Source organism: Diuraphis noxia, unplaced genomic scaffold (genome assembly GCF_037042655.1).
Source record: "Diuraphis noxia isolate RWA-SAM2 unplaced genomic scaffold, SU_Dnox_SAM2 contig0005, whole genome shotgun sequence".
NCBI classification, from domain to species: Eukaryota; Metazoa; Arthropoda; class Insecta; order Hemiptera; family Aphididae; genus Diuraphis; species Diuraphis noxia.
Genome location: NW_028301715.1, coordinates 11,910,582 through 11,935,998, shown reverse-complemented (window position 1 = coordinate 11,935,998; position 25,417 = coordinate 11,910,582). Strand labels below are relative to the sequence as shown.

General features: G+C 29.8%; 1 long non-coding RNA gene across 4 annotated transcripts in view; it reads right to left on the bottom strand.

Moving 5' to 3' along the window:
* The window catches only part of LOC149054906 (uncharacterized), a 56,176-nt gene extending 30,968 nt beyond the window's left edge, over window positions 1–25,208 (bottom strand). For 2 of the 4 annotated variants that reach the window (XR_016192026.1, XR_016192027.1), the window contains exons 1-3: window positions 23,887–25,208; window positions 23,248–23,343; window positions 18,995–19,102 (exon numbers count right to left, since the gene is read on the bottom strand). This is a non-coding gene — a long non-coding RNA (uncharacterized LOC149054906). Of the gene's footprint in view, window positions 1–1,773; window positions 2,121–12,844; window positions 12,955–18,994; window positions 19,103–23,247; window positions 23,344–23,886 lie in introns of those variants that run through there. The other 2 variants (XR_016192028.1, XR_016192029.1) reach the window with 2 other exon arrangements.
* Between the last annotated feature and the right edge of the window lie 209 nt (window positions 25,209–25,417).

The following is a 25,417-nucleotide window of genomic DNA, read 5'->3' as shown; positions in this document are numbered from 1 at the left end:
CAAATTGTCAAATTCAGAACTGAATTTCAGACTCTCTTTATTGTCTACGACTTCTGGAGGGGCTAGATTCTTCGACAGATAAAATTTTCAGCGCCAACAATGACAAAGGGCAAATTATTAATTTATTTCCTCCTATAAATGCTAATAGTCCAGAAATTGCATGGCACTGTAATAGTGTCATATGTAATTTGCAATGTTCTTACATTATACCGAGACTCTTAGAAATATTAAAACTGCTTTTAAGCTTGAGGCTAGAACAATTCCCTAATAAAACCAAAAATTTTGATCTATGTACTAACAAATTTAGTAGGTCTACAAAGTTAGGACATTCAATTGTTTGTCACCAGAATTTCAGCTGTAGCTCTACTCTTTTAGTTTTAAGAAATCTAGGAACACATTTTCCAAGTATAAGAAATATAGTTACACTTGTGTATAATTTACGTAGAGAACAAAACATTATCTCAAAAATTGACAAGGCTTTTTGCACAGGAGATGTAAAAACATTACAAACTATAGAAAGTCACACAATCCAAAATGTAAATAGTTTTTACATAAATAATTTTAATTTTGAAAATGAAGATGATATAATTGACAAGTTCACTCTAGCTTTTAGTGCCTATTATAAAAAATCAAGTGACTTACCCATATACGTGTGTTTCTGTTGTCATAAATTGTGTTTTCATAGAGAAGTTATTACAATAATGAATATAAAAACTTCTGTCAATAATGAAATTTGAAATAATCTTTTAGAATTAGTCTCTACATATGGCTTTCCAAATGAATTTATTTGCAAATATTGTTTAAAAATGTTACGGTTGTCAAAAATACCACCCACCAGTATAATTAATGATTTATATTCGCCATCAATACCTGATGTTATATTGTCATTAAACAGTTTTGAAAAGATATTAATTCAACGTGCAAAGGCTTTTCAAGTTATTGTTAGAATGGAGTCTATTTCTGGTAGGCAACAACCCCGGTGTAATATGATTGAAAAAGTTGTTGGAAGAACTTTCCATTTACCATTACCAATCGAAGAAACACTAAAAAAATTACCAAATTCTGACGATACGATCTTAAATAATGAATTATTTATTTTAGTTCGTAGCGTTCCGTCGACTAAAAAAAAAATATGGGAGAGCTTAGTAGATGTAAACAAAATATATAATGCTCTTATATGGTTAAAAGAAAATAATCATTTATATAGTAACATAATAATCAAATAAAGTATGAACGGTGGCCTCGGGGGGAGGGGGGGAAGATATTTACATTATATTAATGGAAAAAAATAATTAAAAACTTAGATGTTTGATATATAATAATACATATATGACATTATAATATTTAATAATAATAATAATAACATAAAAAAAATTAGTGATATCCCAACAAAAACACTACGCCAAACTCCGTGTATAAAAACGTTCAGTATAAAAAAAATCCCCCTCAAAAAGTTGTGATATCATTTTATAGCTATGTATTTAAACTATATAGGAATAGATATATTATTATAATTTATGTTAAAATGCATTGCTTATAAATTGAACTTAGCTGGTGACTTTATTTAAAACTCATGAGAATTCATTTCGTATTGAGTATACATGATATCTTTGAAAATGAGTGATACTAATTAAGTGTTACATAAATTAATTGTTATAAATTACTAATTAAATGTTATAATTTTAAAGTCACCAGCTTAGTTCAATTTATAAGCAATGAATTTTAACATAAATTATAATAATATATCTATTCCTATATAGTTTAAATACATAGCTATAAAATGATATCACAACTTTTTGAGGTGGATTTTTTTTATACTGAGCGTTTTTTTACACAGATTTTCGCGTAGTATTTTTGTTGGGATTGCGAGTTACTAGAACTTGTAAATAATAGTTCGGCGTACACGATGTGATTGATAGTGTCAGCGGTCGGACGCTGTTATGGTCACACTAGGTATATGTAACCTACAACAAATTCGTGTTACTTGCAATAGTATCCCAGTGGTAGTTAGTTTGACTCTGTTCCATCGACACTGTTTTTGCCTACGAAAATTCGCACAAACCACCTGGTTTCGATTATCAGTGGTTCGATATCATCATGGTCACGCGATAATATGTAACCTATTACAAATTGGTGTTACTCTCAATAGTTCGGCGTGCGAGGCGTGACTGATTATGTCAGCGGTCGGATGTTGTTATGGACACACAAACTGCAGTAACGTACAACAAATTCTCGTTACACGCACTATTTAGTTCGGCGTGCGTACTGTGATTAATGATCATGTAAGCGGTAGGACGTCGTCATGATCACGCGAAAAGTAATGTACAAAAAATTCGCGTTTATTATTTAATTTACTCCTAATGGATAACTAACTCATGATAAAATTATGTTTTTTTAGCGGAATGTGGGTAATAAAGTTTAAAAATTGTGTACACAAATATAAATTAAAGCTACATTTTGAAAATAAAAATGGAAAGGGGGTATTGGCGCCCGCAGGCAAATGGTTTTTAAGAATCAAAAAAGAAATTTGGAAAAATTTATGGTCTTGGAATACACAATGAAGACTGCACTAAGTATTCTCAAGAAAAATAAATAAAGGATAACTAACACATGATGAAATTATGTTTTTTAGTGGCAAGTTGCTAATAAAGTTTAAAAATTGTGTACACAAAAATAAACTTGAGCTATATTTTAAAAATAAAATTGGAAGGGGGGTATTGGCGCCCGCAGGCAAATGATTTTTAAGGAACAAAAAAGAAATTTGGAAAAATTTATGGTCTTGGAATACACAATGAAGACTGCACTAAGTATTCTCAAGAAAAATAAATAAAGGATAACTAACACATGATGAAATTATGTTTTTTAGTGGCAAGTTGCTAATAAAGTTTAAAAATTGTGTACACAAAAATAAACTTGAGCTATATTTTAAAAATAAAATTGGAAGGGGGGTATTGGCGCCCGCAGGCAAATGATTTTTAAGGAACAAAAAAGGAATTTGGAAAAAATGATAGTCTTGGAATACACAATGAAGACTGCACTATATATTCGCAAGAATAATTGATGAAATATGATATGAAGGATAATTAAATCATGATATAATTGTGTTTTTTAGTTACAAGTGGTTAAAAAGTATAAAAATTATGTACACAGAAATAAACTTGAGCTATATTTTAAAAATAAAATTGGAAGGGGGGTATTGGCGCCCGCAGGCAAATGATTTTTAAGGAACAAAAAAGAAATTTGGAAAAATGTATGGTCTTGGAATACACAATGAAGACTGCACTAAGTATTCTCAAGAAAAATTAATGGAATAAAATATGAAGGATAACTAACTCATGATAAAATTATATTTTTTTAGCGGAATGTGGGTAATAAAGTTTAAAAATTGTGTACACAAATATAAATTAAAGCTACATTTTGAAAATAAAAATGGAAAGGGGGTATTGGCGCCCGCAGGCAAATGGTTTTTAAGAATCAAAAAAGAAATTTGGATAAGTTTATGGTCTTAAAATACAAAATGAAGACTGCACTATGTACTCTCAAGAAAAATAAATTAAGGATAACTAAAACATGATAAAATTATATTTTATAGTGGCAAGTGGTTAAAATGTTTAAAAATTTTTTACACAAAAATAAACTTGAGCTATATTTTAAAAATAAAAATGGAAAGGGGGTATTGGCGCCCGCAGGAAAATGATTTTTAAGGATCAAAAAAGAAATTTGGATAAGTTTATGGTCTTAATATACAAACTGAAGACTGCACTATGTATTCTCAAGAAAAATAAATAAAGGATAACTAACTCATGATGAAATTATATTTTTTAGTTGCATGTGGCTAATAAAGTTTAAAAATTGAGTACACAAAAAAAAATTAAAGCTATATTTTGAAAATGAAAATAGAAAGGGGGTATTGGCGCCCGTAGGCAAATGATTTTTAAGGAACAAAAAAGGAATTTGGAAAAAATGATAGTCTTGGAATACACAATGAAGACTGCAGTATATATTCGCAAGAATAATTGATGAAATATGATATGAAGGATAATTAAATCATGATATAATTGTGTTTTTTAGTTACAAGTGTTTAAAAAGTATAAAAATTATGTACACAGAAATAAACTTGAGCTATATTTTAAAAATAAAATTGGAAGGGGGGTATTGGCGCCCGCAGGCAAATGATTTTTAAGGAACAAAAAAGAAATTTGGAAAAATTTATGGTCTTGGAATACACAATGAAGACTGCACTAAGTATTCTCAAGAAAAATAAATAAAGGATAACTAACACATGATGAAATTATGTTTTTTAGTGGCAAGTTGCTAATAAAGTTTAAAAATTGTGTACACAAAAATAAATTAAAGCTATATTTTGAAAATAAAAATAGAAAGGGGGTATTCGCGCCCGCAGGCAAATGGTTTTTAAGAATCAAAAAAGAAATTTTGATAAGTTTATGGTCTTAAAATACAAAACGAGGACTGCACTATGTATTCTCAAGAAAAATAAATAAAGGATAACTAACTCATGATAAAATTATGTTTTTTTAGCAGAATGTGGGTAACAAAGTTAAAAATTGTGTGAAGAAAAATAAATTAAAGCTATATTTTGAAAATAAAAATTGAAAGGGGGTATTGTTGCCCACAGGCAAATGGTTTTTAAGAATCAAAAAAGAAAATTGGATAAGTTTATGGTCTTAAAATACAAAATGAAGACTGCACTATGTATTCTCAAGAAAAATAAATAAAGGATAACAAACTCATGATAAAATTATGTTTTTTAGTGGCAAGTTGCTAATAAAGTTTAAAAATTGTGTACACAAATATAAATTAAAGCTATATTTTGAAAATAAAAATGGAAAGGGGGTATTGGCGCCCGCAGGCAAATGGTTTTTAAGAATCAAAAAAGAAATTTTGATAAGTTTATGGTATTAACAAACACAATGACGACTGCACGATGTATTCTCAAGAAAAATTAATGGAATAAAATATGAAGGATAACTAACTCATGATAAAGTTATGTTTTTTTAGCGAAATGTGGGTAATAAAGTTTAAAAATTGTGTACACACATATAAATTAAAGCTACATTTTGAAAATAAAAATGGAAAGGGGGTATTGGCGCCCGCAGCAAATGGTTTTTAAGAATCAAAAAAGAAATTTGGATAAGTTTATGGTCTTAAAATACAAAATGAAGACTGCACTATGTATTCTCAAGAAAAATAAAAAAAGGATAACTAACACATGATAAAAGTATATTTTATAGTGGCAAGTGGTTAAAATGTTTAAAAATTTTGTACACAAAAATAAACTTGAGCTATATTTTAAAAATAAAATTGGAAGGGGGGTATTGGCGCCCGCAGGCAAATGATTTTTAAGGAACAAAAAAGAAATTTGGAAAAATTTATGGTCTTGGAATACACAATGAAGACTGCACTAAGTATTCTCAAGAAAAATAAATAAAGGATAACTAACACATGATGAAATTATGTTTTTTAGTGGCAAGTTGCTAATAAAGTTTAAAAATTGTGTACACAAAAATAAACTTGAGCTATATTTTAAAAATAAAATTGGAAGGGGGGTATTGGCGCCCGCAGGCAAATGATTTTTAAGGAACAAAAAAGAAATTTGGAAAAATTTATGGTCTTGGAATACACAATGAAGACTGCACTAAGTATTCTCAAGAAAAATAAATAAAGGATAACTAACACATGATGAAATTATGTTTTTTAGTGGCAAGTTGCTAATAAAGTTTAAAAATTGTGTACACAAAAATAAACTTGAGCTATATTTTAAAAATAAAATTGGAAGGGGGGTATTGGCGCCCGCAGGCAAATGATTTTTAAGGAACAAAAAAGGAATTTGGAAAAAATGATAGTCTTGGAATACACAATGAAGACTGCACTAAGTATTCTCAAGAAAAATAAATAAAGGATAACTAACACATGATGAAATTATGTTTTTTAGTGGCAAGTTGCTAATAAAGTTTAAAAATTGTGTACACAAAAATAAACTTGAGCTATATTTTAAAAATAAAATTGGAAGGGGGGTATTGGCGCCCGCAGGCAAATGATTTTTAAGGAACAAAAAAGGAATTTGGAAAAAATGATAGTCTTGGAATACACAATGAAGACTGCACTATATATTCGCAAGAATAATTGATGAAATATGATATGAAGGATAATTAAATCATGATATAATTGTGTTTTTTAGTTACAAGTGGTTAAAAAGTATAATAATTATGTACACAGAAATAAACTTGAGCTATATTTTAAAAATAAAATTGGAAGGGGGGTATTGGCGCCCGCAGGCAAATGATTTTTAAGGAACAAAAAAGAAATTTGGAAAAATTTATGGTCTTGGAATACACAATGAAGACTGCACTAAGTATTCTCAAGAAAAATAAATAAAGGATAACTAACACATGATAAAATTATGTTTTTTTAGCAGAATGTGGGTAATAAAGTTAAAAATTGTGTGCAGAAAAATAAATTAAAGCTATATTTTGAAAATAAAAATGGAAAGGGGGTATTGTTGCCCACAGGCAAATGGTTTTTAAGAATCAAAAAAGAAATTCGGATAATTTTATGGTCTTAATATACAAACTGAAGACTGCACTATGTATTCTCAAGAAAGATAAATAAAGGATAACTAACTCATGATGAAATTATGTTTTTTAGTGGCAAGTTGCTAATAAAGTTTAAAAATTGTGTACACAAAAATAAATTAAAGCTATATTTTTAATATAAAAATGGAAAGGGGGTATTGGTGCCCGCAGGCAAATGGTTTTTAAGAATCAAAAAAGAAATTTTGATAAGTTTATGGTCTTGGAATACACAATGAAGACTGCACTATGTATTCTAATAAAAATAAATAAAGGATAACTAACTTATGACAAAATTATATTTTTTAGTTGAAAGTGGTTAAAAAGTTTGAAAATTGTGTCCACAAAAATAAACTAGAGCTACATTTTGAAAATAAAATGGAAGGGGGGTATTTGCGGCCGCAGGCAAATGATTTTTAAGAATCAAAATAGAAATTTGGAAAAAATGATAGTCTTGGAATACACAATGAAGACTGCACTATATATTCACAAGGATAAATGATGAAATATAATATGAAGGATAATTAAATCATGATAGAAATATGTTTTTTTAGTAACATGTTGCTAATAAAGTTTATAAATTGTGTACACAAAAATAAATTAGAGCTATATTTTGAAAATAAAAATGGAAGAGGGGTATTGGCGCCTGCAGGCAAATGATTTTTATGAATCAAAATAGAAATTTGGAAAAAATGATAGTCTTTGAATACACAATGAAGACTGCACTATGTATTCTAAAGAAAAATAAATAAAGTTTAACTAACACATGATAAAATTATATTTTATAGTGGCAAGTGGTTAAAAAGTTTAAAAATTTTGTACACAAAAATAAACTTGAGCTAAATTTTAGAAATAAAATTGGAAGGGGGGTATTGGCGCCCGCAGGCAAATGATTTTTAAGAATCAAAAAAGAAATTTGGATAAATTTATGGTCTTGGAATACACAATGAAGACTGCACTATGTATTCTCAAGAGAAATTAATGAAATAAAATATGTATGATAATTAAATCATGATAGAAATATGTTTTTTTAGTAACATGTTGCTAATAAAGTTTATAAATTGTGTACACAAAAATAAACTAGATTTTTTATAGTTTATTGAACAAATTATGATCAGAGGACGCATTATTTATTGTGATTGACATTAGTTCATATGAAATACTGGTATAACACTAATACTCGTTTGGCTTTAAAACCGTGATCCAAATTATGACAATAGTAATCAAGTTTATATAATATTTTAAGTATTAAGTTTTCATTATAAAAGCTAAAAAAAAGTATGTATAATTCACATATATATAAGTATAATATTATATTTTACTATAAATGTAGTATTAATATTTTCCTCGTTAATTTTTAAATATTTTTCATTGTTATGTTGACAATTCCAAATACCTTGTTAGTTAGTAAGAAAAGATCTATGCAAAGGTCACGACCAGTGATGATAGTCATCTATCATCACTTGAGCTCAACTTACCATTCTCTATAGGTACCTTACCTTAACAAACCTCCTAATGACTTAATTAACCATCTGCATGTCCGCGGGGAAGGCAGTGCCGTAGCCAGGGTTAGGATTTGGGGAGGCGGAGTGTATACAGTACTATACACCCAATACCCCTCGGGAAGGCTGACTACGACACTGGGTTAATAAGTAACAATCTAAATGATCGTAGAAAAATAAATGCTATTTGGGTAACGCGTGACAAACGAATGGTTAACTAGGACACTTTGAATAAAAAGATCCTTAGTTGATTTCCGATATAAGTGTTTACTTATCAAGTTGTTCTCTTGATTGTTAACCTCTTAGAAATAGCTCTTATTATTAAGATGTTGAGCATCTTGAAATATTTTTCTCCCTACTAGATTTTTAGGACTTCGGTGCAACTGCTTCTTAGATAATATATTATGGATAGAGCCATGCCCATTTTTTTGGTGTACATAACTTTAAGCACATATTTATATGACCACGAGTGTCTGGCCGCGATGAGTACATGAATGAGTATACGTGAGGGGAACTGTTGTTAACACATCCATAGTACATACTATCAAGTCCTAATCAAAAATTGTCATCTAAACTCGCAAGTATGATTGGATGTAAATTGTACAAATAATAACTAATAATTATTAAAGATTTTTGTGTTTGTATTGTCTTCGACTTACAAAAGTCCTGTTGAAGAGAACGAGAGTGCGACATCCACATTAAAGCAAAACAACTTTTGTAATATTATTACAATAATTGTGTAATATATAAATTATTTCCCCTTCCAACATTCTAAATTTATAGTAACCATGCTTTTCTTGGCCAAAAACGTCGGGTGTTACCGTAATGGTAATTTTATTTTTATTTTTATATGGTGCCTAATAAAAATGACCCTAGACATCAGAAATTGAATTATTACGATTTTGAATATTTTTTAAATGAAACGATCTAAAAAATGTTTACACAATCTTTTCTACAATAAAATATTATTATTTATTATTTCAACATAACATTTTGCTGTGTGATTGGTAATCTTTACATCACTGTGTCTGTACATTTTTTGTGACAAAGATCAATTGTCCAGAAAAATATTTAATCATCTAAAATATCTCAAATTACATACTTATTGTTAATTATTATTGTTAATATGTTATAGTATGAAGTATAATATCTCATATAGACTTAAGCAATGTACAATTGGTTTCTTATTATTTTTATTATTACATAATTTACGTTTTTTTTTTTTTAAACAAATCCTTTGGCAATTATACATCCATATTGCGTGTGTTTGTTTATAAGCACGTGAGCTTATGGGGTAAGGATTCGTCACTAAGAACCCAGGTGGTCACCCATCCAGAAGCTAGTGACGCCAGGCGATGTTTGACCACGGCAAACCACCGCGCCACACCATACCCCAAAATACAGTACACGACTAGTGTGCAGTGCACATGACAGGCCAGAGGCAATTTTTTTGTCATCAAGATATCAACTGCATAACCTGATTTTACTGTTTGGTTTTAAACACATGTAAATAAGACAAGAATTCGTCACTAAGAACCCAGGTGGTTGCCCATCCGGGAGCTAGCAACGACAGTCGATGTGTTGACCTTTAGGTCCAAAATTTATTTTTTTAACATATAGAAACCATATCTATTATATTAGATAATTAGTACTTGTAAGTCTATTTTTCATCAAGTTCAAGAATGTTTTTTTTTTTAAGCTAATAATAATAACAACACGTATGTCACTTAAAATATTAAATACCTAGGTAATAAATACATTCGTGAACAACAAATTTTTTTTTTTTTCTAAAATATTAAATTTAAAAATTCCATTAGACTAGTCGAAAAAGTATAGGTACGATTAACACTAGTATAGATTCCAACACTCAACTTAAATAATAATTTAATAATGATTGTATGTCTCAGAAAAATTAACTAGGTATCACTAGATCTTATTTCTTCTTTCCAGTATTAGAGATTTGGATTAATTTTAAAAAACTAGTAATATAAGTTGCTTTCCATTTCATAATGAAATTCTTTTAACTCTTAATAACCTTCAAAAGTTGTTTTTCTTTTATCTGGACAAATTACTATTACAAATTTTTATTTTAAAACATTTTATGTTTTCTAGAGCAAAGACTTTTTATGCATTTTATATATTTTTTCTTTTTTGTAAGCTTTATTGTACCTATGCTTATTTCTAGGCTAGTAGTAGTACAAGGCATATTTAAAAACTTATGTGATAAAATTCTAAATGTTTTTAGTGCATCTTTTGATAGTTTATCGAAAATCAAGCACTTAGGTAAATATTTTTATGGATCAAAATATAATTATATTAAATATGAAAGAAAAACGAAATTTTTACTAGCTTTTTAATTTTTTTTTTTAAATATATACAATATAATATCATGTGTCTCAAATAACAGGGTACACTTTATTGCTCATTAACCAGTAAATATCTTTCAATTCTGCTTGTTGGATATCAAACTAGGCATCAATCATAAATTCCTATATCACTTAAAATTCTTTTAAGTCATGTATTTCTTCATTCTTTTTAAATGGAAATACCTATTATAAATATCATTTTTGGATATCATGAAATTCTCATACAAGGAAGGGTTCATCTGATCATACCAACCTAGTATGTCGGGCTACAAAAAAAAATTTAATTTTCAATAATTTACAAAATAAATAATGCCATTATACACTTTAAAAAAAACCAAATTTACTGGAGACCAAACCAAAAAACTAAGAAGTATAAACAAAATATAAATAATCACCATTTAAATCATCTACAAAAAAATATTTAATCAATTATACTTATATTAACTAAAAAACTATTTAATAAAATGACACAATTTGTAATCAACATCGTTATACTAATTAATTATAACTATGATTTTTATAAGATTTAAATAAAAAATTTAACCAATTTATTCACTTATGAACAGGCAAGAAATTATATTAACATATATAATATATATATTCATACAACTTAAAATTATCATTAATGGCAAATTAATAAAGAAACACAGACTCAGGTGTAACATAAATTAACTAAATTTTATATATCTATACTCACATTCCTATTCAATCATAATACATATATGCTTTAATTAATAATAAAAGGCAGGATAAAGAAAGCCGACATTCAAAACCTTTTTGATCATTATCAATTAAAATAGCAAACTATAGAATACCAATTAACATATTATTAAAATGTAAGGATTTAATTCATCACAAATTAGCGTCCAAAAAAAGTGACTCTTATTCATAAAATATTTAAATAAACATATACATTTCACTAAAATAACCCTGATCAGATTATTTTTAAAAAGAATATTTTAAACGAAGAATTAAACACAGAGTTGTTAGGATTCAAATAAAATTAAAATTATAGTCCAAATGATGACTAATAATGAATAAAATAAAATCCAGAAATGTTTAACACATTTTTTATAAAAGAATTAAAAACAGAGATGTTGAGATTTAAATAAAATAAAAAAATATTATAACTATATTATAGTCTAAATGATGACTAATAATAAATAAAGATCAAATAAATATATTAATATAATAACAAATAAAATTAAAATTATAGTCAAAGCGTTGAATAATAATAAATAAAATATAATCCAAAGAAGATTAACACATTTTTTATAAAAGAATTAAACATAGAGATTTTTAGAATTTAGATTCAAATAAAATTAAAATAAATAGTCCAAACGATGACTAATAATAAATAAAATATAATCCAATGAAGATTAATATATTTTTATAAAAGAATTAAACAAAGAGATGTTTAGATTCAAATAAAATTAAAATATAGAGTCCAAATAATGACTTATAAATTTATAATAAATAAAATATAATCTAAAGAAGATTAATTATACATTTTTTATAAAAGAATTAAACACAGAGATGTTGAGATTTAAATAAAATAAAAAAATATTATAACTATATTATAGTCCAAATGATGACTAATAATAAATAAAGATCAAATAAATATATTAATATAGGTAATAACAAATAAAATTAAAATTATAGTCAAAGCGTTGAATAATAATAAATAAAATATAATCCAAAGAAGATTAACACATGTTTTATAAAAGAATTAAACATAGAGATTTTTAGAATTTAGATTCAAATAAAATTAAAATAAATAGTCCAAACGATGACTAATAATAAATAAAATATAATCCAAAGAAGATTAATATATTTTTATAAAAGAATTAAACAAAGAGATGTTTAGATTCAAATAAAATTAAAATATTGAGTCCAAATAATGACTTATAAATTTATAATAAATAAAATATAATCCAACGAAGATTAAAACATATTTTATTAAAGAATTAAACACAGAGATATTTAGATTCAAATAAAATAAAAATATATTATAACTATATTATAGCCCAAATGATGACTAATAATAAATAATGATCAAATAAATATATTAATATAATAACAAATACAATTAAAATTATAGTCAAAGCGTTGAATAATAATAAATAAAATATAATCCAAAGAAGAGTTATACATTTTTATAAAAGAATTAGGTAAACACAGAGATGTTTAGATTCAAATGAAATTAAAATATATAGTCCAAATAATGACTTATAAATGTATAATAGATAAAATATAATCTAAAGAAGATTAAAACATTTTTTATAAAAGAATTAAACACAAAGATGTTTAGATTCAAATAAAATTAAGATTATAGTCCAAACGATGACTAATAATAAATAAAACATAATCCATAGCAGATTATCGGGAATATAATTCATAGCCCACTTTTAACAAATAATTCTGATTTAAATACAAAAGAAAAAAAAATAATGATAAAAAAATAAATGTCCAGAGATAACAACAATGATCAAATAACTGAAACAAACAACAAAGTTTACTTAACATAAGTGTTCATAATCATGGGCAAAATGAATTGTTCAATAGTATTAAACAAATTTTTCTTTTTCAAAAATAATATCGAACTATAAGATTTCACCTTTGATATATCACAAAAAAAATGGTAAAGAAATCAGAGTTTCAGACGGGCTATAATACAATAACATAATTACAAACGATAAACATTGGAATCGACAAATCACTTAATTAGGTACGAATGTACGACATAAATCCATCAAATTCTAATGATCAATTTTGCATTTTTAAACAAAAGCGATTAATAAACTCTAATAAAATATAAATAAAAACATATTAAGAAAATCACGACAATTTGTCATAATAAATAACATATTATATTATCAACAATGCACACCATATTATACCAATTATAGTATTTTTTTTTCCTAATGCATGATTTTGAACCTTATTTTCCAATAGATATTATACTAATACCAGAAAAAGCATGCCTTACAAAATATAAAGATTATTAAAGGAACTAAACGAAATAAGGAATGAAATTCCAAAAATAGTAAAAAAGGGCACAAATTAAACAAAAGTCACGGAATAGTAAGCTTTAATCCAGGTGACTGTGGTCGGAGTGGCTAGGACGGGCCAACTACACGAGGACGTCGTCAATCCCACCCTGGAGGCTATCGATGCGTGGATATCCAGCAGTGGCCTTGAGCTCGCGCACCACAAGAGCGAGGCGGTGCTTCTTACCAAATGGCGAGCGTTTGTCCCTCCTCGCCTCGTGGTTGGCGGACACCACATCGAACTAGCCAAGAAACTGAGGTACCTCGGCGTCATATTGGACCAGAGGCTGACCTTCACGCCCCACATCAAGACCGTAGCTGAGAGGGCCTCCCGCTTGACAGTGTCCCTGGCGAGGATACCGCCGAACGTAAAGGGCCCGTGTCAGTGGAAGCGGAGGCTCCTCTCCTCGGTGGTCGAGAGCCAACTTTTGTACGCGGCTCCGGTGTGGGCCACCAAAGTGTCTAAAACCGCAAGACCTACGGCAAATCTGATCCGGCCCCAGAGGACAGCCGCCCTGAGGGTGATAAGGGCCTATCGCATCCCTAGCGCGAATGCCACCAACGGATCTAGTGGCGCTAGAAAAGAAGTAAATAAGCCGAAAATGAAGTCGAAGAAAAGTAAAAAGAAGAAGACGAAAGAGGGTCCGGCAATTGTCGATCTCGTGTCGGAATCGGAAGCCTCGACTTCGAAAGAAGTAAAGTCGGCCAAGAGGAAAAGAACCGGGACGACTGGGGCCGTTGAAAAACCACGACAGTGGCGGTCATAAGGAGGCAGGAGCGTGAGACAACACCGCGCGAATGGCAGGTGATTTGGGACCACACGACAAAGGCAGCGTGGACGAGGAGGATAATTCCAGACATTAGAAGGTGGGTGTATCAGTCAAGACTTGAAGCCATGACATTTCACATGGCCCAGGCATTGACGGGTCAAGGATGCTGCCAGCACTATCTGTGGAAGAGGGGAAGGGCAGCTGACCCCAACTGTATGCACTGTGAAGAGCCGGAAGACACTGTGGAGCACACCTTATTTAACTGTCCATTCTGAGCAGAAGACAGACGGGAGATGGAGCAATGCGTCGGCCGGCCACTACAACCCAATGATGTGCCAGATATCATCCTGGGGCCGGAGCAGGAGCTCCTCCCAGATGATGCATTCAGGATGCGACGCATCGAGGCGATAGCGGAGGAACAGAGGTTGACGTTTGGCAGAATGATGGAGGCGATTCTTGAGCGGAAGAAGAACGCAGAGCGGGCCAGGCAGGCGCGATTAGTATGGTGAGACGTTTGGCGCAATGAAAGTGAACCGTTTACGGTTGCGGACGATGGCCTAGCGACCGAACCCACCGGCGTTCAAAGTCGCGCTGGTCCGCAGTCCGGGGGTGTCTCCACCAGGTCGGCTTCGGCCGTCCGGGGGCTAACTTTTAGCGCACACGTTGGTGCCCGAAAGATGGTGAACTATGCCTGGCCAGTATGAAGTCAGGGGAAACCTTGATGGAGGTCCGCAGCGATTCTGACGTGCAAATCGATCGTCTGAGCTGGGTATAGGGGCGAAAGACTAATCGAACCATCTAGTAGCTGGTTCCATCCGAAGTTTCCCTCAGGATAGCTGGCGCCGATGTGTCCCGCCCGTTCGCGGGTGTACGGACGCCGGTGGGACTCCGCGATGTACGGCGCGGTAACAACCCGCTCGTAACACGGAGGATGTCTCATACGGTAAAGCGAATGATTAGAGGACATTGGGGCCGAAACGACCTCAACCTATTCTCAAACTATAAATGGGTGAGATCACCGGCTTTACCTGTTACACCGCGTGAACCGCGTGCGAAGCCGGCGACGGAACCCTAGGCGCTTAGTGGTTGAGGTGGGTCGGTCGCGAACTAAACCAGTTTAGTGACCGAATTGCGACCGAATCTAATATCTAAATGATTCAGTCATTCAGTCATATGATTTTTAGATCTTTTGGTTCTCAGTACACTTTGACTCGGTCAAATTGACTGATTATAATGTTTTATGGTCTGGACTCTGGAAGGACTGGAACGTATAAAATCGTTTATATTTAGAGGTTAACTAGACTGATTTAGTGATTCGCATAGATATTAAAATATCTATGGTGATTCGGTCACTTCTTTTTCTTTTTTATTGTTCCGTGTTATTACATAATAATTAATAAGATAAAGAATTTTAAGAATTACAACGAATTATTATAAAGGATAAAGGATAAACTATAAATAGTATAATATTCTTTTATTTAATCATTATCATAAATGTTATATTGTAAATTGTAATAGCATTTGCCATTTGGTAGTCATAGTATTTGGTAATAGTTAAATAGTTTTGTAATAGTTACATAGTACATATTTTAGTATGAACTACTTATATTAAGTTATACACATGGGTTAAAGTGGAGAATCAGTCACCCTACCTCTAAATGTGGTTAAAAAGCGTTAAAAATTTAAAATAATTTAAAAATAATAAGTAAATATCAGAATTAAATTATAAAGTAAAATTAATCTTTGATAATAAACTAACTGAAAACATCATAGGTTGGCGTTTGGAAGAATGGTGGAGGCGATTCTCGGGCGTAAGGAGAATGCAGGCGGGCCTGGCAGGCGCGATTAGTATGGTGAATTGGTGACTGAATTTGTGGGCTGAAGGCCGAAGACCTAGGGTGGTTAGAGGCCCCCGCGTATGTATAGCTGTTATGTTTTATGCATGTTGTTATTTTTTACGGTGAATAAACAATATAAGTTCGGGTGGCAGTATTGTGCTAAACAGTTCCCACCCGTTCCCAGTATATAAAAAGGAAAAAATAAAATTTTAAATAATTTAAAAATAATAAATAAATATCAGAATTAAATTATAAAGTAAAATTAATCATTGATGATAAACTAACTGAAAACATCATTCATGTTAGAAGAATAAAATCATATTATTACAAATTAACCATACAACAAAAATACAAATTTAACATAATAACCAATTAAAATGTCATAATTTACAGATTTCTACAAGACTATAGGTACCTAAAAATAATACTAATAACCTAATTACAAATCAATGTTCAAAAACAATAAAATAAAAATAAAAATTGTTCATTTATAAAAATAAATAAATGTAAGCTACAAGAAATTAAATGGATTATCCATTCAGATTCCAGATCATAATCATGAAATCCTTATACAAGGAAGGGCGATAAATAATTATGCCAGGAAACGCTAGATGCTAACTTCATCATAAATATAGACAACAATAACTACATATACAAATATTAAAAGGCATCTTCACAAATCTTACTCAATTTATCTCGCATATACAGCATGAAAATGAATTTAAAAAAAATAAAACTAAAGATAATAAATTTAAAGAAGACATTTCAACATTCAATCACAACAAAATGCCTTGATAAAACTAAAATAAAAATCATTCAATGAAAAATCATCATACTAAACACAGGACTTAACATATCCCTACTATACCAAACTTTTGATTGGAGTATCAAAATATTAGCAAGACATTTTATTAATCTAACACAATGTCTCATGAATAAACAACATAACAATATATTCAAAAAAAAAAAATACTCATTGGAAACAAAAAGTAGAAGTCTACGCCAATCACAAAAACAACAAAACCAAGTTGTATGGATACCACTAAAATATATGAGTTAGAAGAATTTTAAGTCATATAGGAATTTATGATTGATTACAGGGTATAATTAAAGGGTAATGAGTGATAAAGTGTACCTACCCTGTTTTATGGGACACACGGTAATATATGAACATATGATAAATGCATAAAATATTTAATTAAGGAATTTTCATAGTGTAATAAAAAAATGTAATTTTTTTTTGGCATATATTACTGCGTATATTTAATGAATTTTTAGTAAGTACATAAAAGTCCTAGCTCTACAGTTATTAATTATAACTTTTACTTCCAATCAAGCGCCTACTTTCAAGTTTATTTTTTTAATCACTATCATAGTACAATTTTGTCATATTAAACAAAAGTATACAAATATTTTGTTTTGAAATTGAAGTCCTAAAATGAATATTTTAAGAATGAGAAATTATAATATATAAAAATTTTTACTTATCAAGCCACAACTCTAATACTTTTTTTATTGAGCATTACAATAATTTTCATAATAAGACTATTAACTATAATATGTTTAATGAAATTGTAGATTTGTATATAAAAATAAAATTTGTTATTTTAAAGATAATATTCATTTGATTGATGTTATATCTTAACAAAATATGTAATGACAAAGTCATACTTTTTACAACATTTATAATAATGTAAACAATCAACAATCAAGAGCTTTTTTGACTTGATAACACTTAAGAGGATGTCAGCGCATTTCTTTTTTTTCTCTCCGACCCACGCACAACATAGCAAATATTAAGTTCACTATGGTTGGTTAGGTTAACAAAAAATTTGATATATTGCGCATGAGTTGGAGAAAAAAAATTCCACTGACATCCTCTTAATCGGCCTAACCAACCTTCTCTTTTTATTCTATCCTATAGTCGAAGGTTGTAAACCTTACCTAACCTGGTAGTATCACTCAAAGGGTCGAGTGACCTTTGCAATTTAAGATCCTTTCCTACATATTCAGAATTGTTAACATAAATATTCTACCTAACTATTCCCCTTCCCCCCACCTTACCTAATCCTCTCTCTCTACCACTACCCCTCTTTCTTCCTATCCCAATCACACCCTCCCCTTCACCTATCTCACTGTCTCTCACAACCTCTCACAATTCTCTCTCTCTTTTTGTTCTGTTCCCCCACCTAACCTTATCATCTCCCTCTGACACTACCTCCCTCTCATCCTTTCTCACCATCCCCTAGACCTATCTCTCTCACACTAATTCGTCTTATATTCCCCTCTACCTGTTTTTCTCACACTTTCACCCTCTCATTCCTTTATCTCCTTATCCTTCATTCTCTCTACCTCTCTCACTCCCTCTCACACTATCCTTCTCTCGCCCTCTCTTCACAAGTCACTATAGTACCTACCTTCCCTAACCCTAACCTAATCTAACCTTACCTCACACTACCTATCTCTCTTACTATCCCTCCTTTTCTTTCTCACCCTTTTTCTCTCGATTTTTCTTCTGCTTCTCTACCATCACTCTACGCTACTTCTCACTATCTCTCTCTTTCTCTCTCTCTCCCCTCTCTTAATCCTTACCTCTCCCCCACTCCCTCCCAGTCCCTATAGTACCTACAGGTCATCGTACCTGATAATTTGTGAAAATATTTAAATATCATTGAGGAAATTATTAAAAAAAAAAAATTTTTAAATATTATACCTGACCAATTTCCTAATTTTTATCACGATTTTATTGATAACTTGAATAGTGTTATACCAGTGGTTAGAAACAAATAATTTAAAAATTGCAAGTAATCTATCCCCTGATCAATTAATAAATTAATAAAATAAAAATAAACCTACTGAAAAATAGAAAGTTACTTACCCAATCTACTATAAAACTTCATCTTCGAAACATTGTTAATACATTTCACACAGGCTTCACAACGAATATGATATTTAGTTGACAAATCTTCACTGACGAATACCATCTCTGAAATTTCAATAAAATATTCAACAATATTTTCTGACCTATTCATTTTAGATTCTGAACGAAGTGATGAATGTATTGATTTTACAATGATGTGTGTGTTTTTTTTGCGTCTGTACAGCATAACTAGTCGAAATAATGCTTCAATTTCAAACTTTGGGAGTGGTTTCTGATGTAAAAGTGAATATCTTTGGTGCATTATAGAGGTCAAAAGTAAACATTTTCCAAAAAAAATCGACCAAAACAAAAAAAAAGGGACGGAAAAACGGGAATTTCTACGCAAAACCAGTTTTCGACCAGATAGATTTTTTTATTTGGTTGTAATTCAAAAACTAATCACCGTAAATACTTGGAATTTTCACCAAATGTTTATGTAAGTGATAACTATATACATTTGAATTTTCAATTGAGTTATTTATAGACAACTGAAATTTTAGAGACTGAATGTGTCGATAATATTTTTTCGGCCCAATCAAAATAATTGAAATTTTAATAAAAATTTTCTCATAGGTTATTCTTATAGTGATTAAAATATTATAAGAATACCTAGGCACAATTTTTTTTTATTAGCATTTGAAGTTAAAATATTGTCAAAAATTCGTCAAAACCATGAATATATTATTTTTTTTGTGTCTGTCATCACGTTTTGGGGCAGTAAAAGTGCTTCAATTTTTGACTTCAGTACCGTATTCGATCAGAAAGTGAATCTAGTTGGTACTTTGGTGGTCAAAAGTATTCTTAATATTTTTCTAAATAATCGGGTTAAACAAACTAAAAATTAAGGGAAAAACGGGAAATTTTACGCACAATCAGTTATCGAAAAAATCGATTTTGATTATTGATGTATCTTTAAAATAAATGATCGTTGATACATGAAATTATCACCGAATGTTTATATAAATATATTTTATCCACCACGAAATTTTCAAAAATGTTTGACATAAGTTGAACTATTCATAGGTATATGCAATTTTCGATCATTATTAGTTTTTTTTAAATTAATATCGATAAAAATTTATTTTTTGGGTAAAAAAATCTTGAAAATTTAATACAAGGCTCTTAACATATTGTTACAATAGCAGTTGAAAAATAAAATCAATTCATTGTCACAATTTTTTTTCTAAGCATTCAAATTTTGAATTTTGAAAAAATACGTAAAAATCACGAAAATTCGCAAATTGTTTTAAGCTAGATATTCATAAAAATTTTTTTTTAAATCTAAGATTTTAAAATTTAATACAAGATTCCTTACAAATTTGTCAATCTTTATCACCAAAAAAAATGTCTTCCGGAAATTCAATTGAATTTTTATTAGCATTTGAATTTCAAATATTATCAAAAATTCGTCAAAACCATGAATATTTGCAAATTATTTTGTAGTTCAAAACTTCAAAATGCATAATATTGTTTGTATTTATATCTAAGGTTATAAAATTTAACACTAAGTTTTCCATAAGTTAGGAAAAATGTTTTGAGCGTTTGAGATTTAAATTTTTATGAAATCGCGTAATGATAACGATTTATCCTCAAACCAGGTATATTGTATATCTATGATAATATAAGGTATTTTGAATTACGATAACTACATGCAATGTTTTTGGAAAAATTGATTAACCATGACTTATGCAAAATTCGTCTTAATTGAAAAATAAAATATTTGTTTCAAAACAGAATATATGAAAATATTTAAATATAACATATCCTAGACTGACAAATCATCTCCGTTCAGAATCGTTTTTCGTATACAATGATACCTATCATTACATTCAAATTTAAAGAATTCATGAATATTATAATTATTATTCTATATTAATTTTTGAAAAATTGAGTGTTAGAAAATGAATAAAAATTCGATTGCAATAAATTAGAGTTTAGTTATTTACCTAACCTTACGCAACTTCATAATAAATAATAACTGTACAATTTTGAAGAAAATAATAACTCCTGTGTGTATGTATTAGGTAGATACACTATTTTAATAGATATTTATTATATGTATGATAACTAAGTTATAATATATTTTTCATAACCACTTAGTTCACCACTCAGTGATAAATTATTTTAGCCTTTAGGTTATAGGGCTTTATAAGTGTACCTACAATGTAATAACTTAATAAGTACCTATGATATTAGATATGAGATAAAGAATAAAGGTTAAAAATAACTATAAATATCTATAATATACATAATTTATCAAAATAAAATATATTTTATTCTAAATTCCTGACTTCTAACGTTGGATTTGGAACAAATTACCATTTAGGTAATATTTCAATAAAACTTCTATTACCAAGGAGGTTCACGTTTATGAATAATGTTCATTTAAATAATTGAAAGTGACCAAAAAATATTTGTAATTTTAAATTTAAATTATAATAATATAATATATTATTATTCTTAGCCTATTTTTGTTTGATTATTGATTACGATCATGCTTCTTTTATGCATTACAGGTATTATAATATCTAAAACTAAAAGAATCCGATTAATGTTTAATTTTTATCTTTCCTTCCTAATTATAATGTATTAATTTATGTTTTAAATATTTTATTGAAGATCTTATTATTTCTTCACTATAGTTCACTAACCACAACAAGTTAACTACTAGAACTCGGACACCTAAATAAGTGTAACTAATAGCCTTTGTTGTCGATGTGAATATGCTCAATAAAAAAAAGAAATATATAAAATAATTATAAAATTGTTTACCTATAAATCTGTAAAAATTTAATTTAATTTTAAATGGTTTAACTTTTAAGCAATATGATGTATAAATAGGTAATAATATATTAATCTATGCCAGTTGTTGGCTTATTGTATATATTTTAAATAATATTATAGGTATACCATAATAAATACCGAATGTAATTCATTCTATTAATCATTTTCTGATAATTTCTAATGTACAAAACCTTATCAACCATAAATTTTAATTTAATTGTGTTATTGTTCTATGAAAATATTAACAGCTATTAAAAATGCAGAATTTAATATTACAAATAAAGTAATATTGGATGGTTAAATACTACACCTTCAGTGATAAGTACACGAATATGAGAACAGTAAGTAGGTACTTAGCAGCTACACAGTTGCAATTTTTTACAAGCTATATTATTATAATATTTTTTCAGACGATTTACCATTGAAAACCACACATAACACATTCAAACAAATCAAATGAAAGTTCACAAAATTTCATTGAGCTAGTAGGTGCCAATGGAAACTTAGTGTGATAAAATAACTTACTCTAATAATGAATAATAATTTTATGTTGATCTCGTGTTTATATGAACTTTATGTTATAACACAGTTTGTATTCTGTTTACAGATTTAGATGATAAAGACAAGGACTGGAATGAAAATAATAGCTCAGGAACATCATAAGAAAGGTCTAAAATTAGAATTAGATGACATTATAACTAGAACAAGGTGTCATAGTAAAGATTTTTATAACAACATTAATAAAAATACTATCGGTCAAATGGTTTTATAGAGAGATATTAAATTAATTAAAGTTAAAAAATAATTCCCTGATAATTTGTTTTTACAACAATTTAAACAACTTATGGGCAAGCAAATTATCAAGAAATTATAGTTTTAAATAAAAATAAAATTATCAAACATACATTACATAATATGAAATTTGCATTTATTGAAAAGCCTGGAATCTTACAAATAAAAAATATTTAATTTTATCGCGCTAAGCAAAACTATCATTTTTATAAAAACTTAAAAATATCTGAAATTCATAATACTTATAACAAATACTAATAAAAAACTATAAAGATGGTGATTAATTTATATAATAAATTAGACTTATTATTTATTTATTTGCAAAGCCATAGGTAGCATAATATTATTAAACATAAGGCCATGATAGTTATAATGAGTAACTTTTTTTTTTATATTGTATTTAAAACAAATATTACCTATAATAAGTCTGACTTTTTGGGTTCATGAGAATATTTTATTATATTTGAAAAAGTCACAATATAAAGTATGTTTAAAGTACCTATTGTAGTTTTTAGTTTCAAATGCATAGGTGAAGAACTATTTGCAAACATCACCATTGTAAAAGTGTACGAATGTGTACCTCAATTCTTTCATAATATTAAGCCGCAAAAGAATTGGTATTAAAACAAACTTACCTTAAATATCAATTATTTTGGGCTTTGTTAGAGTCCTCGACGTGTATGCACTCCGACGCTGAAATGGAAACGCATAAGATACTGCTGAATTGAAGTCTAAAAAAAATGTGATTTATGAAAAAAAAAAATTAAACGGAAAGCAGGATGTTTTTCGTTCATGTCTACTTTGCTATCTAATTGAAATGTTAGAATCTTTAATAGACTGCGTCCTCCGCAACGACTTTGACAATGGCCATGGATTATATTGTACTAAATCAATAAGAGAAATCCATAGGTATATATTGCAATACTACTTTTATATCAACGATGCCCTTGTATACAATCTGTTCATTGCAGGGCATCGGGCAATAATGAAATGAGATAACTATACCGAATTAATGCATAACTTAATATAAGCGGTCTGACGTCGTCAACGTCCCGCGAAAAGTAACGTATAATATATTCGCGTTACACCCAATAATATGGCGTGCGCAATGTTATTAATTATGTCGGCAATGCTTCTTGGCTTCGTCGTCATCGTCACGCGACGAGTTACTCGAATTTGTTATACGTTACATTTCTCGTGACATATAGAAGACGTCGGACCGCCGATATAATTAAACTCAGCGCGCACGCCGTACTATTACGAGTAACTCTAACTTGTTTTATGTTTCTTCTCGAGAAAACCATGACGAAATCGGACCGATGACATAGTAATAATCAGCACGCACATCAACTAATTACGAGTAACTCGAAATTGATATGGTAGTTTTCACTTGACGACGATGACCGTTGGACCTGCTGACATAATGGATCTTAAAGCGCACACCGTATACTATTACGACTTTACGAGTTATTCTAACTTGTTATACGCGTTACTTTTCGTGATAACCATAAAGACGTCGGACCGATGACATAACTGAACTCAGCGCACACATAAACTTATTACGAGTAACTCGAAATTGTTATACGTTACTTTTCTAGTGACGACAACGAAGTTGGACTGCCGACATTATTAATCTCAATACTCATGCCGTTCTATTGCGAGTTACTCGAGTTACTTGAGTCTTGAGGTACCAAAACATGAAAAAAGCAAAATTTAGTGAACACACACATAAATGTTGAGTCAAAAATATCGTCTAGTTATATAGATTCCACAAGCTGTGGAAACGTTGAGGTACTAAATCACGCATAAATTCACGTAAATTCAAAAATCCGTGTGTACTGTACACACACACACACACACACACACACAGGTCGTAGAATCACGAGCCACGAGTTGGGCGCCACTTTGTCATATACGCCGATCACCGACGTACACAAATAAACGAACAAATTAATTATAAGCACTTTTATTAAACACTTTGACGTCCAGTGGCGAGTCACACGATCGCCACCTGGCTCTGGTCAGTGATAATCGAGTCACACAACTCTCGCCAACTGACCCGTTTTCTGTCTTCACATATTCCTTAAATATAAATTTTACAATCGAAACACTATCGGTAATATCGATATTAAGTTTGACCTAGTTAGATTATACTTACTGACTATTCTCAAAATTATACTAATTGTTATTGTTAATATTTCCTGTTACATATTATGATTGTTTTACTTAACCTGGTTTATAGATTTAATTATAATATATTTTGTATATTATGCATTATACAACATCGTTACTTTTCTCGTGACGACAACGAAGTTGGACCACCGACATTATTAATCTCAACACGCACGCCGTTCGATTGCGAGTTACTCGAAGTTATTATTATTATTACTCGAGTTTGTTATACGTTACTTTTTCTCGTGACGACGACGACGTCGGACCACCGACATAATTAAACTCAAAGCACATCAACTTATTACGAGTAACTCGAAATTGTTGTATGTTACTTTTCTCGTGATGACGACGACGAAGGCGGTCCAACCTTCGACCATATAAGCTAATAGACACTGCATACGGTAAGGGCGCTTTCAGACGAGACACTTTGTAGCCGGCTAATTATGTCTGAAAAGAATCTCGCCACTAAGATAACATTGCTATATTATATACTCGTACACACGAGACACAGACACGGACCTGACATCAGGTAGCGTATGACGTCACGTTTGGGCGATAACACCGGCCGGCGGCCGGACTATAGATAGTATTCTAGCTATCCCAATAAAATATGATTGATTAATGGCTTACTTA